Here is a 13,046-nt window from a genome sequence, read left to right on the forward strand (position 1 = left end):
ATATCTCAGTTGTTTCAATTTAGAAATTAACCAAAGTAAATTTGTTTATATATATTATTAACAATAAGCTGCTGCTGCTACTACTACTCTCTCTATTATAATATATATATTTATATATAATTTTTTTTTTTAAATTCAATTCCAGTCAAAACCAGCTATTTCTGCCAACCTCTTAAGTGGTTGCTCGTGCAACCAATTTTTAGGTTGGCAACTTTGTGTAGGACATATAGTTAATAATATATTGGTTAATACATGTAGTAATGTGTATGCAATTTATTAAAATATTAAGTGCATAACACTAGTGTACACAAAATAATATAATTTGTAATACACATAAAAATAATAATTAATAATAATTATAATTATCGCAAGTAATATCTTTCTTCAGCAACAATTTTCATTCGCAGTATCATCTGTTGAAAAACTTTATTATTAGGAAAAATTTTCAAACCCAAAGACAAGTAAGGCTCGTGGAGTTGATGGTATATACCCAGTAGTTTTGCGAGTGGTGGTAGCAAGAAAGTGCATTGAATCATTGAGGTTAATTATGAGGACATCACTGGATTTCAAAGAGATTCTCTTCTACTAGAGAAGTTCTATTATATTGCATACATAAAGGTAGTTCTAACAGTAAAGTGGGTAACTGGTCAGTCTGACTTTAGTGGTAGGGGAAAATCAGAGGCAATGATTAAGAGTGCAATACAGGATCACTTAGATGGAAGTGGAATCCTGAATGAAATGCAGCATGGTTTTATAATGGGAAAATCATGTTTAATCAACATGATTATCTATTTTGGCAGTCACTTGTGAGCTGGATGCAGGAAACAATTTCAAAATTGTTTACTTGGATTTCAGCAAAGCATTTGACTCAGTACTGCATGAGTGGGTTATGTACAAGCTGAAACGTTAGAATCAGAGGGAAAAACTCTTAGGTGGATTGCAGGCAATGGATTGTGATTAATGGTTATTCTTCAGATTAGGCTAATGGAGTTCTCCAAGGATCGGTACTGGACCACTGCTATTTTTGATTTTCCTAAATAACACTGACAAAGGGATAGAGGGTGTCATATAAAAATCTGCAGATGATGTCAAGATCGGTGGATTAGTTAATGATCAGTGCCAAGCAGAGCTCCTTCGGGACTACTTATATAGACTTCAGGGCAATCAGAAAAGTGGCGGCTCTGTTTAATGAAGCAAAATGCAAGGCCATATACTTGGGGGATAGCAACTCAAAAATAGCCATAAAAAAAGAAAAAAAAGCATCCAGCTTCTTGAAAGGGTCCAAAGATGGCCAACTGCTTGATGAGGTTTGCAAATTCAAAGTCTTTCCTGTATAAAGAAAGCCTTATATACCCTCAATGAGCTCTATAAAAGTGGATAGTAAAATGAATAATGGCAAAAGTTTTACTATAATAAATGAAACCAGAATATAAATTAAGTGTTTCCAGGAAATTATTTAAGGTCACAAATTGAAATTAAAGGTAAGGAGATTTAGATTTGATTGTATCAAGTCTTCTTTTAGCCAGTGAGTTGTTAATTACTTGAATAAGATGAACAAGTTAGTGCCAAACAACATTTTAGTCTTTACTTGGGAATTATCTTGTGGTTAGTTGAAGCTGACAACTTAAGGAATTCTAAGGTCACAGTTACATACATGAGGAGGAAAGCACATAGGATATGTTCTTTTTTTTATATATTTTTTTATTTTTATATATTATTTTATTTTTTTTTTTGGTTACTGCAGAAAAAATAGGGAAAAATAATAAAAAAAATAGGTGTGCTACAAAAATAGGAAAAACTCCACTGAGTTCAATGGCAATCACTATTTATGTGTGCTATGAATATGCATCTTTATATATGTGATTTCAGTGACAAAAGATTGAAAACCACTTCTATTATAGCTAATATTAATACTATGCACTTCAGTAAATCAACCTAGTCAAATTTTAGAATCTTATACACTGGATTGCACTACCTTTAGAACCTTTATCTGATGGTACTAATTACTGTGCACTGAGCAGCCCATTCCACAAAGTCCCACATACACACACTTAAAATGGGCTAAGATCAGGCAAGTTTATCAGTCATGGGAGGATGGAGACCTCACTGGAATGCTTGTTAAATCAGTCCAACATTATTGCAGTCCTCTGACATGAAGCTCTGCATTGTAAGATGGCTTGGTGGTCTGAGAAGACAGTGCAGGTGGATGCTGTCAAGAAATGATGGGCCTTTATGTCTCTGGTGAAGTGCACATAAATACTAGGGGACTCAGGGTCCCATCCAAACTTGTTCCAGTCCATAATGTTGCCGTACTGGCCTGTACAACCACCTTAATGTAATGGGATTTAAGAGCTTCACATTGAGTAAAGATGGATCTTTCCACCACATCTTGTGTTATATGGTTAGTTGCTCCACTGTGATGTCTGTTCTGCTGGAGAGCACACTGCATCCTCCTCTCACCCCTTTGGTCAGCAAGTATGTCACACCCATCTGACAGCACGATGCAGTTGGAAATGCAATTCATCACCAGGCAACCCCTTCACGATCAACCACTGTCCAATATGGCTGTGCTTACATATCCACTGTATACACATCTGCTCATGGCAGGCTGTTGGCAGGGGTACCTGGTTGTGCCATCAACTGACTGTCCAAGCATATTAGTGTCCAGCACACAGTTCATATTAAAATGGGTCTTACTACCCCCCATGTTGTATTATATGGTTATTTGCTGTGCTTGATAGCATATTGGATCCTTCTCTCTCTCTCTCACCCCTTTGGTCAACAGCTAGGTAGCTTGCATGGGATCTTAGGTTGGTGGCTTTTCCATGATTGGTCTGCTCTTGACATATACACAAGATATGGTAGTATGGGAACAGTGGATGAAGGCAGTCATGTCTAAGATACTCTTTTCTTGCTAATCTATCCCTAATGGTAATCATCTGGGTTCTAGCAGATGATCACCATTATTTGTGGTTCCCATTCTTCATGTGGAACACCAGTCACTGAATACTGTACTGTAGTGGTAGGCTCCTTTAAGCAGTGTGCTACATGGTGGCAGTAGCAGTAGATGCCATGCATAAGCCATTTATGGTTGGTAGTATTCCTGGTGCAAAGTTATCTCAGTGTTAATCCTCAATGGCTACATTAATGTTTTCTATAACAAGATGGCTGGAATAAAACATTTCAAATATACAGTATTTCATTTAATTTTATGCACAACAACTACAAAAAATCACCCAAAGGTCACGGGTTTGAATCCCGCCTCGGGTTTGGATCAGAGTAAAAATGCAAAAACTTTGGGAGGTGCATTATGGCCACAGAAGCCAATGTGCCAACAACTACCAAAAAAAAAAAAAAAAAAATGTAATGTTAAAAAAATGTTGAGCAAAGATTCCTAATGTTCTTCTTTGAGAAAGTTGGTTATTAGACTGCAAGAAATACTTGAAATGTAAACTAAGTCTTGAATTTTTGCATGAATTGTTTATATAAGTGCTTTCTTTGTGAAAAAAGAAATGGCATTTTACTAGGTAATTTATTTAATCTGTATACTCTATTACTGATCATAAGCTTTCTTATTTTTATCCATATTGTCTTCATCTCATAATCACTTAATTTTTTTCTTTTGCCAAAATATAATTTAAAATACAGAAAAATAAAAACTGATGTTTCAGCTGGAGCTGATCACATATTGACAAGGGTACCATCGTTGTTATTTATATCTAATATAGTAGCCACGAATAAATGCACCGAATTCACTTATCTACACAATACATTACACAGTTTGCCAGTAATTGACTTGCAAAACTCTTTTACCTTGGCTGAAAGTGATCTTATTCAATTGCCAATATAGTTTCACAGGTTATGTACTTAAAGAATAGTGGGCAGATAAATGTATCAGCCCACTATTCTTTAAATTGTCAATTTTCATAATCAATTTTAAACTTCAACAATACCACTAAAATAAATAGGGTCAACTAAAAATACAAATACAGGCACTCCTCTACTTATGTACAAATGACTTATGTACAACTTGTAGATACATACAAAGCACAAAGCTGTTGCTATGTTTGGTTATAAGAATCAATTTTGAACACTGTGATATTTTTCTAAAGCAGATTTCTGGAGGTCACTGCCATGAAACAATAAAAACAATTAGCAGTTTCCGGTTTATTGGGCTTTTCTGTTAGTGCAATGTAATGATAAACGGGTAGTAAACTTGATCTTATTGCATTTGCGATGATACTAATAGCTGGAATTCTGTGGAATTTTAGGTTATTATGGTGAAATGTGCTTTCCCTTCACTGAAATCTTCAATTATATAAAAGACATAAATAAATTTTCAGAATCTTCTCTTCATTCCTATTTTTTGAGCTTCGTAAAGTTGCTACTCCGTATCTCACTTGCGCATATCGTGGTAGTTGCAATTTGTGCATTCCTTGTTCTTTGTTATTGATTACTTATTTTCTTAAAATTTTACGACCAAAAAAAAAAATCAATTAGTTACACTATAAATTAAGCTATGTACGTAAGCATAAATTTATTTTTATTTTGCTAAACCGTGGAAAATATTCTTCCGATTTTCACACATCATTTAATTTTGTTAATTGGAGGAAGTAAAGTGTGAATTTGTGCTTTATATCTTTACTTTTATAGCCTGCAGATAATATTTCTCCTATTTTCACTTATTAGAATAGCCATTTAATACAATAAAAATTCAATTCATAAATGTGATCACAATAACTGGTGCTTACTACATATCGCATAGTGAACCATATTTTATTTTGGAGAGTCCACTATAAAGTGATTTGATCGTAAATTAAATTAAATTATGTATCGTATTTAGATTAAATTAGATTTGTTACAAATCGTAAAATGCTATACATGATGAAGTTTGTTGGGGGTTATAATCTCGGTGCATTGTACTGCACTGTACATGTATTTTGTACAGTACAGTACAATGCACAGTACATAGTGAACTATATTTTATTTTGGGGAGTCCACTATAAAGTGATTTGATCGTAAATTAAATTATGTATTGTATTTAAATTAAATTAGATTTGTTACAAATCGTAAAATGCTGTACATGATGAAGTTTGTTGGGGGTTATAATCTCGGTGCATTGTACTGTACTGTACACGTATTTTGTATCTACAAGACCAGAGTTGGACTTATGTACAAAACAGACTTACGTACATGGGAAAAAAAAAAAAAAAAAAATGATTAAGTACGTAAGTCGAGGAGTGCCTCAACTTATGTAAACCGAAAACTGTCAGTTGTTTTTATTGTTTTATGGTTGTGACCTCTAGAATTCTATGTGACCTTCAGAAATGTGCTTTAGAAAAATATCAGACTACTGGGTTTTCTCAGAAACCACGAGAGAATTTCAGATTAGATTAGCTCCCGATTCGGTAAGAATAATATTGGTCAGAAATTGTGTGATTTATTATTTTTCTCAATTTTTTACGGGTAAATGTGAACAAAAAGAAAAGTGTAGTTTTAATATCGCAACAAAAAAAAGGAAATTATTAATATTATTAGAAAAGATGAAAATTCTCTCCAAAAAGTTTAATGTAGGGATGTCAACAATTTACATCAAGAAAAATTCCAATACTATAACAGAATATGTGTCGATTATGGATAGTGAAGGAGGATCTAGAAGGAAAAAGACTATGATATTGCCAAGGGAAATGGCTTTGTGTGTGCGCCATGTAAGGAGTGTGAAGAAATCAGGCACCAACTTGGCATTGTTATGGGCTTATATGAGAGCTTGAAGGACAGGGTGGATGCCCTCGAAGGATTTAAACTGAGGGGCCCATAAATCTCTCAGCTGCCCACATCAATGCCAGAGCTTGCACTTGAACATCACACAACACAGTGGAAACCCCCAAGGCAGAATGCACTGGTCCCAAAGGAACTAGAGTTGTTGTAGGTGACTCTATTGTCAGGGAAACGAGGAACATATTGTGCAAAAAGGATAGACGGAATAGGACCAGGGTATGTCTGCCAGGGGCAAAGGTTGATGACTTGGTAGGGCAGATATCATCCTTTAAGGGCACAAAGGGTGATATTGTTGTACACATTGGCACTAATGATATTAAGAGTAGCAGACCGGCAGAATTACTTAACAAATACAAGACAATGCTGAAAAAAAGCCATGAGTTAGGGTTGAATTTGAAAGTGTCTGCAATTCTGCCCAGACATGATAGGAGTGAGTATATGATGAGAGCCTTGTCGATCAATTCTGCCCTGGAGAGATTGTGCAAGGCTCAAGGGGTAGAATTTTTCTCAGCCTGGCCTGTGCTTGTTAACCGGAGAGCCTGCTTCTACAGGGATGGGATACACTCAAATAGAAAGGGTGCAAGAATATTTGCTGATACTATCGAGGCAGAGTTAGGTGGGTCGGAAAACTGCTAGCTTGGGGGGGATACACGGGCTAATAGATTAACAGTAGCTGCTGGCAGAGGTAAAAGTGATTCTTGCATTAGTTCTATTGAAATGCAATTGAGCAGCAGCCTGGAAAGCAAGGCAAAGGGAATTTCCAGGACTGCTGTGAGTCATAGTGGAACAAGTAAATACGTGGGCTGTGTTAGGGTAACTAAGAGTAGAAACAGGTGCATGCATGTATACTTGTATGTACACCAATGCTAGGAGTATAGTTAATAAATTCAATGAGCTTGAAATGCTAGTCAAGACATCAAAGGCAGATATTGTTGGGATATCAGAGACATGGTGTCATACAGACATAAGCAGAGCAGAACTGGAATTTGGGGAGTACAATGTGCAAAGAAAGGATAGACAGGACAGGAAGGGATATGCTGTTAGTTAAGAAAAACAAAATCTATGGAAGTGCATCCAATTGATGTGGGTGGACAATGCAATGTTGAGTATGTTTGGTGTGACATAAGCACTGGGAAAGGAAAAATGAGTGTGTTATAGGCCTAATGAATCGATGAGCAATTGTGCAGAGAAATAGAGTGGGCTAGTAAATTAGAGTGTCTTATAATGGGGAATTTTAATTTCCCGGATATTGACTGGAATTTGTTGGTTGGTCGCACACACTAGCAAGGCTCTTGTGGATTTATTAGATGATTGTTTTCTACAGCAGCATGTTCGGGAGGCAACCAGAGGGAGTAATACTCTTCATCTGATTATCAGTAGTGATTCTTCATGCATCAAGAATCTGCAGATAAAGGAACCATGTGGTGGCAGCGATCGCAGTGTGCTCAAGTGGGATTTACTCAAAGAGGTAACTACCATCATTGGTAAAGGGAAGGATTTTTGCTTTCGTAAAGGTGACTAGGTTGGTCTGAGACAGTTTTTAAATTCTATACGGTGGAACCAACTCATGATGTTACCAACAGCAAATTCAAAATGGGAAGCATTCAAAGAATTAATCTTGGAAGTTACTAGGCTTTTCATACTAACAAAGAAGTATTGCTCAAGATTTAGGCCTAAATGGATGTCAGATGAACTAATTAGACATGTGACAGAGAAGAAAAATGCATGGGATACATATAAATTAACATGTGACACAGAAGCCTATGATAGATATAAGCTGGTCTGTTTATATCTATGATAGATATAAGCTGCCATAATTATGAGAGCGTCCCTGGACTCAGGAGAGGTACCCATGGACTCCATTAATTTCCCTGTTCCAGGGAAATTAATGGAGGCACTGGTTAAAGAAGCACTGCAGGATTATCTAGACAAGACTTCAGTTATAGCTCGGACACATCATGGATTTGTTAAGGGGAAGTCTTGTCTGACTAATTTGATTGGATACTATGATGTAGTCACAAAGGAACTGGATGCAAAGAATAACTTTGATGTTATATATTTGGATCTTAGAAAAGCCTTTGATACTGTTGCACATGGAAAACTGCTGCACAAATTGGAGCAGTGTGGCATTAGCATTAGCATTAGTAGAGGCATTTGATACAAGAAAGCAAGCTTATGCAGCATCAGCCAAAAAAAAAAAAAAAAAAAAACCCCACTTCCACTTCACCCCTCTGTTTGTTCAAAATACCTGTCCAGCTGAGCCTTAAACTTATTTAGGCTATCAACCTCCACCACAAGGGATGGAAGTCTGTTTCACCAACCAACCACCCGCTGGCTAAAGGCAAATTTCCGCACGTCTATCCTACATCTGTCTTTCCTCAATTTGAATTTATGCCCTCTCAGGTGATTTTTCTGAGCTAGAGGAAGAATCCCATCAGCATTGAGCATGCTTAAACCATTCAAGGCTTTATACACCTCTATCAGATCACCTCGCTGGTGCCTAGTCTCCAGACACTGTAATTTGCAAAACTTAAGCCTTTCTTCGTAAGAGCACCCCTTTGTTCCATTCACTAATCTTGTTGCCCTTCTCTGTACTCGTTCCAGCAGCTCTACATCCTTTTTGAAATGAGGCCTCCAGACCTGTATACAGTACTCTAGGTGTGGCCTGACCATCGCCTTATACAATGGAATAATCACCTCCTTATCCCTGCTGGAAAAATTCCTGTATATCATTGACAATACTCCATGAGCTACTCTTGCAGCCCGTCTGCACTGCTCAGAGAACTTCATATCTGCCTGCACAACCACCCCCAAGTCCCTTTCATTCTCTACCACTGTCAGTGTAGTACCACAGAGTTGATACGTTGCTCTGGGGTTGCTGTTTCCCATGTGTAGTACTTTACATTTGTCAATGTTAAACTTCATTTGCCACCTCTCAGCCCATCTGCTCAACCTTTCCAGATCCTGTTGCAGCAGCATAGTGTCAGTAGTGTCCTTGACAACCCTGCCAACCTTTGTATCGTCTGCAAACTTGGACATTAAGCCCCATCATCAATATCATTTATAAATACAGAAAACAATAATGGACCCAACACTGAGCCCTGAGGGACTCCACTAATAACATCAGTCCACGATGAGCAGTGTCCATTGATTACCACTCTCTGTCTTCTCCCCCTCAACCACCCCTTTATCCATAACAGCAATTTGCCTCCAATGTCACACTGCTCCAATTTGTGTAGCAGTCTTCCATGTGCAACAGTATCAAAAGCCTTTCTAAGATCCAAGTATATAATATCAAAGTTATTCCCTGCATCCAGTTCTTTTGTGACTGCATCATAGTATCCAATCAAGTTGGTCAGGCAAGACTTCCCCTTAACAAAACCATGCTGTGTCTGAGCTATAACTGAAGTCTTGTCTAAATGATCCTGCAGTGCTTCTTTAACCAGTGCCTCCATTAATTTTCCTGGAACAGAAGTTAAGCTCACAGGTCTATAATTACTTGTGTCAGCCTTTGATCCTCCTTTGTGAATTGGGGTCACATTTGCACATTTCCAGTCTATGGGTACCTCCCCTGAGTCCAAGGAAGCTCTCATAATTATGGCTAAGGGTTTGCTTACTTCCTTTGCTGCCTCCTTTAATATAACTGGATAGATCCCATCCACCCCGGGTGCCTTTCTTGTGTTTATCTTCAACAGTTTCTCCTCCACTTTACTCCCAGTTATTTCAAGACATCAAGGCATTGGAAGCAAATTGCTGCTATGGATAAAGGGATGGTTGAGTGGGAGAAGACAGAGTGGTAATCAATGGACACTGCTCTTCGTGGACTAATGTTATTAGTGGAGTCCCTCAGGGTTCAATGTAGGGTCCATTGTTGTTTTCTGTATTTATAAATGATATTGATGATGGTATATCAGGCTTAATGTCCAAGTTTGCGGATGATACGAAGGTTGGCAGGTAAAGGGTTGTTAATGACAGTACACTGCAACAGGATCTAGAAAAGTTGAGCAGATGGGCTGAGAGGTGGCAAATGAAGTTTAACATTGACAAATGTAAAGTACTACATATGGGAAGCAGTAATCCAAGAGTAACGTATCAACTCTGTGGTACCACACTGACAGTGGTAGAGAATGAAAAGGACCTGGGGGTAATTGTGCAGACAGATATGAAGTTTTCTGAGCAGTGCAGTCTGCAAGAGTAGCTCATAGTGTCTTGTCAATGATATACAGGAATTTTTCTAGCAGGGATAAGGAGGTGATTATTCCCTTGTATAAGGTAATGGTCAGGCCATACCTTGAGTACTGCATACAGGTCTGGAGGTCTCATTTTAAGAAGGATGTAGAGCTGTTGGAACAAGTACAGAGAAGAGCAACAAGATCAGTGAATGGAACAAAGGGTTGCTCTTATGAAGAAAGGCTTAAGTTTTGCAAATTACAGTGTCTGGAGACTAGGCACCTGCGAGGTGATCTGATTGAGGTGTATAAAGCCTTGAATGGTTTGAGCATGCTCAATGTGGATGGGACTCTGCCTCTTGCTCAGAATAATCACCTGAGAGGGCATAAATTCAAATTGAGGAAAGACGGTTATAGGATAGATGTGCAGAAGTTTGCCTTTAGCCAGCGGGTGGTTGATTGCTGGAGCAAACTTCCATTTGTCGTTGTAGAAGTCGATAGCTTAAATAGATTCAAGGCAGAACTTGACAAACATTTGGAGCAAGTGGATGGGTGAAATAAGGGGGGGTTTTTTTGGCTGATGCTATATAAGCTTGTTTCTTGCATCATGTGCCTTTGCTAATGCTAATGTCGAAACCTGAAAATGCCGCTTTAGAGAGTGCACTTTATTTGTGGTTTCTTCAGAAGCGAAGTTAAGGTGAACCAGTGTCTGGTCCAATGTTGTGTGAAAAAGCAATGAATTTTAATTGAAAATTAAGAGGTAATGAATATCTCAAGGTAAGCACAAAGTTGGCTGAAAATCCTTAAACTGAGACACAGTATATGTGAACTAGATATTCAAGACGAGAAACTTTCTGCGGACGAATCAGCAGCAGTTTAAAAGTAAGTTTTATTCAGTTATAGCAAATTATGAGAAAGTAAATGATTATAATGTTGATGAGACGGGCTTATTATTGAAGAATTACCTAGAAAAAACCTAACCACTAAAAGAGAAATGCCTGCACAAGGTGTTAAGGTGAGGAAAGAGTGAGTTACAATTGCTGTGCTACTGGGATGCACAGATTGTCCATGCTTGTTATCGGTACATCGAAAAAATTGAGAGCATTTAAAAATATTTCTAATTTTCCTGTTTTGTATAAAAATGCCTGGATGGGTGTTTCCGTTTTCAGAGACTGGTTTATAATTTTTTTTATTTAATTAATCTTAATTATTTAATTTAATTGTAAGGTAAGATTAAATTTATTTAATCTTACCTTACATTCAATTATCCGGGAAATTTGGCAATCCAGAAGAGGTCTGACATCAATTATTCTGGATAACTGATGCCGTACTGTAATAAAAAAGCATCTTTTTAACTGAGTCATAAACAATATGACTGTTTTAAAGATGCTTTTTAACACATTCAATTATGCACTGACAACATTGTTCTAGGTAGGTATCATCTCTGAGTGTCAGTTACTAACTTTGAATTGGTTAGCTAATTCAAATTGTACCTTTTCGTAATTCACAATGCCATAACAACAGCTTGTTTACTGCTGGGCAACATGATCAGCATATTTACAGAGAGCAAGATTATCAGCCTATAGGAAATGTTCGAGACAACACCTGCAAAGGCAAGGTGTTGTCCCAAAATAATTTTCCACAAATGACCAAACCGTAATTGGGGAGTTTCAGATATATTACATATTTAGAAACAGTCAGTGTTAATGTTATTTTCTTTGTGGTTATAATCATTATGTTAACTTTCTTTCTTCAGGGAACACAAGAATTTTATTGTCAAGGACAGGGAAAAAAAAAAGGGTATACACATCAAACTGATTTATCCATCAGACAAGTTTTATTTTATAGACTGAAATGCTACTTACAAAAACAAAGTAAGCTGAGCTAAAAGCATTTAACAAGAATCCAAAACATTATTCATTCATCAAAATACTATTCATTCACTTAAGTAAATCATGGCTCCTATTTAGAGAATATTTAAACAAAGCTTCAGCATTAAAACATGCCAAGATACAAAAAAAAAAAAAGGGGGGGGGGTACATTAGTAGCTGTTAATTCTCATTGTGTGCCTTTGTACCAAACCAGATTTCACCTAATGAAGGAAATTTATAAAAAACAAAACGATGGGAGAAGGCAGAGGTTATTCCTCTGCTGCCAATATGGCATCTCATAGATGCCAATGTTTCGAATGTTTCTGTTAATTTCTTAAATTTCTAAATGAAATCAAATCTCCTGTGTGTACCTTTGCCTAGGTGAGCAAAAGCATTTTCTTCCTTTCTTCTAGACAACTCCCATTCCCACATGGCATCTATGAGATTCCAATGACAGGGGTCTGATCTTCCTATAGCATTTTGTTTTCACCAGCTAAATGCAAACAGCATGAGTATGTTCATTCATGTTTCAATCCATGGGAACAAGTGATCTTGAGAATTTTAAAAAGATGTAATAAACTTTATTATTGTTTTTTTCTTGTTAATTTTCATTTGATTTTTTTAATGAGTTTAGCAGATTGTAATTAATAGATCACCATTTTCAATTCAGTAAAAAGCAAAAAAATAAATATATTTATAAATAAAGTAGCAGGTGGGTGTCTTACAGATGTCATTCAAGCATATTTGTTAAACTGAGGGCACAAATAACAGAAGGTTACGTTTACCTTAAAACAGACACACAACAAGAGGCTTAGACAGATTTCAAGGATAGTCAGAAAAGTGACAACTATGTTTTAATGCAAGGTTTACATGCAAGAAAAGAAAACCACAAAATAACTTATATACTTAGTGAGTTGAACTAAATAAAGTTGAGAAAGAAAGGGATTTGGAAGTTAAGATATAATGAGACATGAAGTTCTCCAAGCAGTGCAGAGGCAGCAAGGTTGTGTCATCTGCTTGTAGAGAGGTTATAATTTCATTGTATAAGACAACTGTAAGAACACAGTTGGACTACTGTGTTTAAGTATGAAGACCACACCTAAAAAAGACATTGCAACTCCTTCAAAGGGTCCAAAGATAGGCAATCTGTTTAGTGTAGTACCTATTTTTCTAGAACTAGGCACCTTAGGGGAGACTTGATTGAGGTAAATAAGGCCCTGAGAGGAAA

General features: G+C 36.9%; 1 protein-coding gene across 1 annotated transcript in view; it reads right to left on the reverse strand.

Moving 5' to 3' along the window:
* Positions 1–13,046, reverse strand: part of beta4GalT7 (beta-1,4-galactosyltransferase 7) — a 46,403-nt gene that overhangs the window by 32,345 nt on the left and 1,012 nt on the right. The gene's annotated exons all lie outside the window — the stretch shown is intronic.

This window comes from Mastigoproctus giganteus, chromosome 11 (genome assembly GCF_048544385.1).
Source record: "Mastigoproctus giganteus isolate SK-2022 chromosome 11, ASM4854438v1, whole genome shotgun sequence".
NCBI classification, from domain to species: domain Eukaryota; kingdom Metazoa; phylum Arthropoda; class Arachnida; order Uropygi; family Thelyphonidae; genus Mastigoproctus; species Mastigoproctus giganteus.